This window comes from Caretta caretta, chromosome 5, assembly GCF_965140235.1.
Source record: "Caretta caretta isolate rCarCar2 chromosome 5, rCarCar1.hap1, whole genome shotgun sequence".
Lineage (NCBI taxonomy): Eukaryota > Metazoa > Chordata > Testudines > Cheloniidae > Caretta > Caretta caretta.
In genome coordinates this window covers 58,347,336-58,354,492 of record NC_134210.1, presented here as the reverse complement: position 1 = coordinate 58,354,492, position 7,157 = coordinate 58,347,336, and the positions used below count along the sequence as shown (strand labels likewise).

The following is a 7,157-nucleotide window of genomic DNA, read 5'->3' as shown; positions in this document are numbered from 1 at the left end:
GTGGGATCCCTTTGTACTCTACCTTCCACATCAAATTTAGATCCATGGGCAAATTTAGATCCTCACAGCTCCTGCCCTTTTACACTGGGTAAGAGGTCAGAGCAGCACAGAGAGGCTCTAAAAGCCAAAGTTCTGGCTGTGGGAGAATCTCCCTGGCTTACCAGCCATACGGCTGATTTCTGAGGACCCCCTTGCCAGCTCAGATATAGAGGAGGCATTGGGGGCAGAAATCCCCCAGTGATGTCTCAGTTATGGTGGGGCTGCAATGCAGCTCGGGTTGCCACTTAGCTGGTGTTTGCACTGCCAGTGAAAAGATTTAATATGCTGTGTTTTTTTTCACTTGGGACCAAAGTTCCCTGTAAACCGCACACTTGCGAGGCTGCCCAGTAACTACCGCACACGTCACATGGATGGGAGCGTGGCCAGCTCTCAGGTACTGCTCTGGAGGCGGGGATCTCAACCTGCTGAAACTATGGCTGTTCTCAGCGCCGAGGGACTGGGAAGTGGGATGGACCTAAGGATTGTCAGCAAGGAGGATAAGGAGTGGGGTGGAGTTGGCTGGGCCTCCTGAAAGGGAACAGTAGGTCCTTGAGGTCTGAGATGGGGTTAATTTGTAATGAAAGAGGTGCTGGGGCTCAAGTTTTTTTTTTTTTTTACTTTCATAAGTGATGTGTCAAGCCCAGAGGTTCTGGGGCTACGAACTGCCAAGCATGGAGGTACTGGGGCTCAGTCCTGGCAAGCCCCGGCACAAATTAAGCACTGAATGCAGCCCAGGACTGGGAAGGTGCAAAGGTTGATTAGAACTGCCTTTGCCCTTAGAGGCACAGCACCAAATCTCATTCCTTGTATTCAGAATTCTGCAAAATGTATGTCTCTTCTCTTGTCTCCTTTTGCCCCATGCATGCCTTTGCATGCACCCATTCACCACATTTCGTATGGAGGTTTCTTTGGTTTTTATTTTAGTAAGCTCAAAGCACTTGTTTAGAAATGCTACACTCCATATGCATGCTCTGTAGGTGCCTATGAACTGAGGCAAAGGCTCCATACGATGAGGCAAATGCAATCTTAACTTTGGCATTTTGATCCTTTTTGGCATTTTGATTCCTTAACCATGCCACCTACATGTTCCCTGAACAGATTTTTTTTTTTTTGCATGGAATAAATAATAAGAATTTTCACTTCGAAGTAGTTTGGTGTTAAAAAAAGACTGCTCTAAATAAAATAGAAAAATATGTAAAATTTGGCAGACAGAATGGAAGTTTTTTTTTTAATTATTCTTTGCATTTCAGTAGCCCCTTGATGTTCGGAGAAAACAGAATTAAAGGGGGGGTACTGAAGGACCCCTGCTAATGATGGAAGTTCGGATTATCCCTGATTTAGGGTCTGTCACCTATGGTCTCAGTGAAACAGGAAGACAAGATTAAAGGTGAATGAAAAGACAATTTATTAGGTACAGGTAAGTAAAGAACACTTGGTGTTTTGGAATCAAGGGCGTGAAGCCCAGGCCCTCTAGCCCTTACAGATGTTATGGATTAACAGTCAAGAAATCTGTACTTTACAGACGAGACGTCAGTCATGGAGGGGGTCGTGTCTGACCCAATTGCCTCAGCTCAGGTTGTGCGATGGGCAACCCGGACCTTCTACTGTGCCTGGTGATGGTGATGTACACAGGAGGAACATGGATCAAATCAGCTGCTGGACCAGAATCCCTCAATCTCAAGTAAGTAGGAGTGAGTTGATGTGTTGCCTCTCAGAGACTGCTCATGATGACCAATGTGGAGACAGGCTGCCACCATGATGGACAGCATCCAATAGCCTGTGAGAGAAGCTTATATATTCTTTTGTTTCCAGGCAGAATTGCGGAATCATGTGACTGATCTTTTCCCACTTTACAGAAAAAGGGCGCCAAAAGCCCAACAAGAAGGGAGACCAAAATGGCTCCCAAACAACTTTACAGAATTCAAAATGGCGATTGCGAACAAATTTTTAAAATGATACCATAACACAATATACAGTTAGAATACGTAATGTAACAGTTTCCCCTCAACTAGGGCCTCAACTAAGATCAGGTCTGTACAGATACACAGCCCAGCTGTACACACAAAGTTGCACTGGTTTAACTAAAGGAGTGATGTTAACCAATATAGTCTCACTGGTACAACTTTGTGCTGTTGGTTTAAACCCGTTTTAGTTTAAATGACAATCTTCTATGGGATTTGGAGAATTCTATAATCTATTGCATCTCCATCTGTATCCACAGAGAAATCCATCCGATCAAGTGCAGAGAGGCTACTCAGGCGCTAAAACAGGAAATGAAATAGCCGTTGTTTATAAATATTGTAGTCTTGTGTTCCCTCTGCTGCTTCTTCAGCAGCAGTCTTATAATTAACTTTATACAGCTGTACTGAGATCATCAGTGACGTTGGAATGCACATGAAAATTCAAACAAAAATGTTATATTTCTCACTCTGTTCAAAAAAAGGATCAAAAATATGATAAAGGAGAAAGTGACAACATGGATAGTTCGTATTTAAGTTTCTGTGAAGGTAATATAAACAATAACAGTTAAATATATATGTGTAACTGCAAAAATGTACACAATCTTATTTTAATTCATCACAAAGTAGTAAGATTTCAGCCACTTATTTAAGCCTGATTTCTACATGACCATCTAAAAATGTACATCTTGATTGACATTTATATCAAATTTCTGCTGTAATAATTGAAAAGTTTATTATTTGCATTGGCTGATCTATAAATAGAATTTACTTAAATGTACTGTTAACCTGCTTTGATTGCAGTCTTTAATGCGTGCTTTTAAAAATGACTGATTTAGTGCTATTTTTCTTTGGAAAGTGGGAGTTTACATGCAAGGACAATGACGTTAAAACTAATAAATTAGGAATCTTTGCTCAAGAAGGACCACAGGATACTCGTATTTAAATCAACTGTAATACACACATTATCTCTGGGTAGAACTGAGAGCATGCAAAGAGAGTAGTGGCAACTCATGCAGAAGTATTTTTTGTTTGCTTGTTTTTGCTTTTTTAAAATACATAAAGTCATAAATAAATAGTATGTCTTAAATTCAAGCATGGCCAGGTCTGCTTTAATGTTTGCTCAAGCAACTATGTAAAGACAAGCTAGAGAGAACAAGAAAATAATTATTGTGCGCTCTTGCTTCTTTATATATAAAATATTTTTGCTGCTTGACAGTGTTTTACACTAGCACTTCATTGCTGAAAAGTATATTAATGGGGTTCAAAAATCCTTTATGAATTATTGTAATATCCTCCACATTTTTAAACAATACAAAGTTTCAGAAATTGTACATATTGGATTTTGCTTGTTCACTAGCACTTCCTTTTCATGCTCATTAAAAGTAAGTGTGGTGAATACATATGATTTTCTCGAACCCGGGGCTCAGTCCAGTGGTATTTGATGGATTCTACATATATCCTTCTTTCCTTTAGTTGCATTTTAAAACCCTTTCTTTACACTTTGCAGAGTTCCATTTTTTAAAAACAATTTCAGTAGATAGTACAAATGTTTATTTTTATTAATTTAAATTTTCATGTTGTGGTAAATTATGGGAGGTTCAGCCAATAATTATTTAATGACAGTCGACATTGAGATTCAATAAATTAAAGCTTTACACCCGTAAAACACAAATTTGTCAACATTGCATGTCAAAACATAGAAAGTAAATATCCTTAAATCAAATTCTAATAAATTCTCAAGCAGCAGTTTTCTTAATTTCGCTGTCTATAAATTTAGATTATCATTGATGGAATTTTTTTTTTGCCTGTTTGTGTGTGTACAGTAAAATCAACATTTACCAACATTTATCCAAAAAACTCTAATCCTTCCAAGTCTACCTATCTCATAAAATAAAAACTAATTTAAAAGGAGGAAAATCAGTAAAGGAATCCACAAAATCCACCAGACTCTAAGTTGAAATTTCAGGGCTCATATACACTACACAGTTAGGTCAACATAAAGCAGTTTATGTCGACCTAATTATGTCAGTGTCTACACTACAGACTTCCTCTCGCCAGTGTAAGGCCTTGTCTACACTACGAAATTAGGTCGAATTTATAGAAGTCGGTTTTGTAGAAAGCGTTTTTATACAGTCGATTGTGTGTGTCCCCACACAAATGCTCTAAGGCCTGGTCTACACTACGAGTTTGTTGGATTTAGCAGCATTAAATCCAAATTAACCCTGCACCCGTCCACACAATGAAGCCATTTTTTCAACATAAAGGGCTCTTAAAACCGATTTCTGTACTCCTCCCCAACAAGGGGATTAGCACTGAAATCAACATCACCGTTTCGAATTAGGGTTAGTGTGAACGCAATTCTAAGGTATTGGCCTCCGGGAGCTATCCCACAGTGCACCATTGTGACCGCTCTGGACAGCACTCTGAACGCAGATGCACTGGCCAGGTGTACAGGAAAAGCCCCGGGAACTTTTGAATCTCATTTCCTGTTTGGCCAGGCGAGCTCATCAGCACAGGTGACCATGCAGTCCCAGAATTGAAAAAGAGCTCCAGCATGGACTGAACGGGAGGTACTCAATCTGATCGCTGTATGGGGAGAGGAATCTGTGCTATCAGAACTATGTTCCAAAAGATGAAATGCCAAAACGTTTCAAAAAATCTCAGAGGCCAAGAGGGACAGAGGCTACATCAGAGACGCAACACAGTGTTGCGTGAAACTAAAGGAACTCAGACAAGCGTACCAGAAAACCAAAGGATCAAACGGACGCTCCAGGACAGAGCCCCAGACATGCTGCTTCTACACTGAGCTGCATGCAATTCTAGGGGGGGCTGCCACCACTACCCCACCCCTGTCCGTGGACTTTGATGATGTGGTACTCTTTGCCATGGCTGAGGATTTTGCAGACGGGGAAGATGAGGAGGACAACGACGACGAGCTTGGGGAGAGCACCCAGCACACTGTTCTCCCCGACAGCCAATATCTTTTTATCACCCTGACTGAAATACCCTCCCAACCCAATGAAGCCAGAGAAGGGACCTCTGGTGAGTGTACCTTTATTAAATATAATACACATTATAAAAGCAAGTGTTTAATGATTAAGTAGCCCTGAGGACTTGGGATGCATTCGTGGCCAGTACAGGTATTGGAAAAGTCTGTTAACGTGTCTGGGGATGGAGCGGAAATCCTCCAGAGACATCTCCATGAAGCTCTCCCGAAGGTACTCTAAAAGCCTTTGCAGAAGGTTTCTGGGGAGAGCAGCCTTATTCCGTCCTCCATGGTAGGACACTTTACCACGCCATGCTAGTAGCAAGCAATCTGGTATCATTGCATGACAAAGCCTGCCAGCGTATGGTCCCGGTGTTTGCTGGCATTCAAGCAACATCCGTTCTTTATCTCTCTGTGTCATCCTCAGGAGAAAAGAAAAGGAGTACTTGTGGCACCTTAGAGACTAACCAATTTATTTGAGCATGAGCTTTCGTGAGCCACAGCTCACTTCATCAGATGAAGCTGTGGCTCACGAAAGCTCATGCTCAAATAAATTGGTTAGTCTCTAAGGTGCCACAAGTACTCCTTTTCTTTTTGCGAATACAGACTAACACGGCTGTTCCTCTGAATCCTCAGGAGAGTGATATCATTCATGGTAACCTGGTTGAAATAGGGGAATTTGATTAAGGGGACTTTCAGAGGTGCCCGTTCCTACTGGGCTGTTTGCCTGTGGCTGAAAAGAAATCCTCCCCGCAATTAGCCACGTGGTGGGAGGGGTGGCCATTGGCGCTGAGCTGTTTGCATTTGGCTAGCAGGGGTCTTCCCTGATACCAGCCAGGCTGGGGGCAGGGGAGGGGAAAAGCAATTGGATGAGGGGAGGGGGTTAGTTTGGATTCTGCTGCTGCATGTTAACAGGAAAACTGCAGCACTAAATGGCCAACTCAACAGGCTTTGGTTGGTATGGGAAAGGAGGGGACTGCTGTTATGAAGGTTGCAGAAGACGAAAGGCTATGGCTTACCATGGCTGCCTGCAAGCCGAATTCTGTTGCCCGGCCCTGCATGTGTGATCTCTAACACCAAAGCCGCAGGCACTCAATATAAGATGCAAAATGCAAACTTGTACCAAAATCACATGAGCTATGTGAATAGTATTGTTCACCGTGAAAGAGTATAGTCATTGTTCTGTAAAATGTATCTTTTTAATACTTCACTCCCTTTTTTTCCTCCAGCAGCTGCAAATGTTTCAAGCCTCCCTCCTCCGTCCCAAAGGCTATCTCAGATAAGGTGGCGAAAAAAACGCACGCGCGATGAAATGTTCTCTGAGCTCATGCAGTCATCCGGCACTGACAGAGCTGTGTGGAGGGACACAATAGCAGAATACAGGATGGTGGTCAATGAACGTGAGGAGAGGTGGTGGCAGGAAGATCAGAGGAGGCATGAAGAAACGTTGGGGCTACTGCGGGAGCAAACGGACATGCTCCGGCGTCTGGTGGAGGTTCATGAATGGCAGCAGGATCACAGACTGCTGCTACAGCCCCTGTTTAACCGCCCTCCCTCCTCCCCAAGTTCCATAGCCTCCTCACCCAGACGCCCAAGAACACGGGGTGGGAGGCTCCAGGTACCCAACCACTCCACCCCAGTGGACAGCCCAAGCAACAGAAGGCTGGCATTCAACAAGTTTTAAAGTGGCCTTTTCTTCCCTCCTACCCTCTTCCCACATCCCACACGGGCTACCTTGTGAGTTATCTCCCTATTTTTATAATCAATTAATAAAGAATACATGTTTTTTAAATGATAGTGACTTTATTTCCTTTGCAAGCAAGCTGTGATCGAAGGCGGGAGGGCGGGTGGTTTACAGGGAATTAAAGTCAAACAAGGGGACGGGTTTTCATCAAGGAGAAACAAACAGAAGTATCACACAGTACCCTGGCCAGTCATGAAACTGGTTTTCAAAGCTTCTCTGATGCGCACTGCTTCCTGCTGTGCTCTTCTAACTGCCCTGGTATCTGGCTGCGCGTATTCAGCAGCCAGACGATTTGCATCAACCTCCCATCCCGCCATAAACATCTCCCGCTTACTCTCACAGAGATTGTGGAGCACACAACAAGTAGCAATAACAATGGGAATATTGGTTTTGCTGAGGTCTGAGCGAGTCAATAAACTGCGCCAGC

The 7,157-nt window shown here is 43.0% G+C and overlaps 1 long non-coding RNA gene across 1 annotated transcript; it reads left to right on the top strand.

Moving 5' to 3' along the window:
• Positions 1–1,536: 1,536 nt before the first annotated feature.
• On the top strand, positions 1,537–6,665 carry LOC142072009 (uncharacterized). Its single transcript, XR_012668291.1, has 3 exons — positions 1,537–1,720; positions 4,499–5,042; positions 6,216–6,665. It is a non-coding gene; the product is annotated as an uncharacterized LOC142072009 (long non-coding RNA).
• Positions 6,666–7,157: the final 492 nt, after the last annotated feature.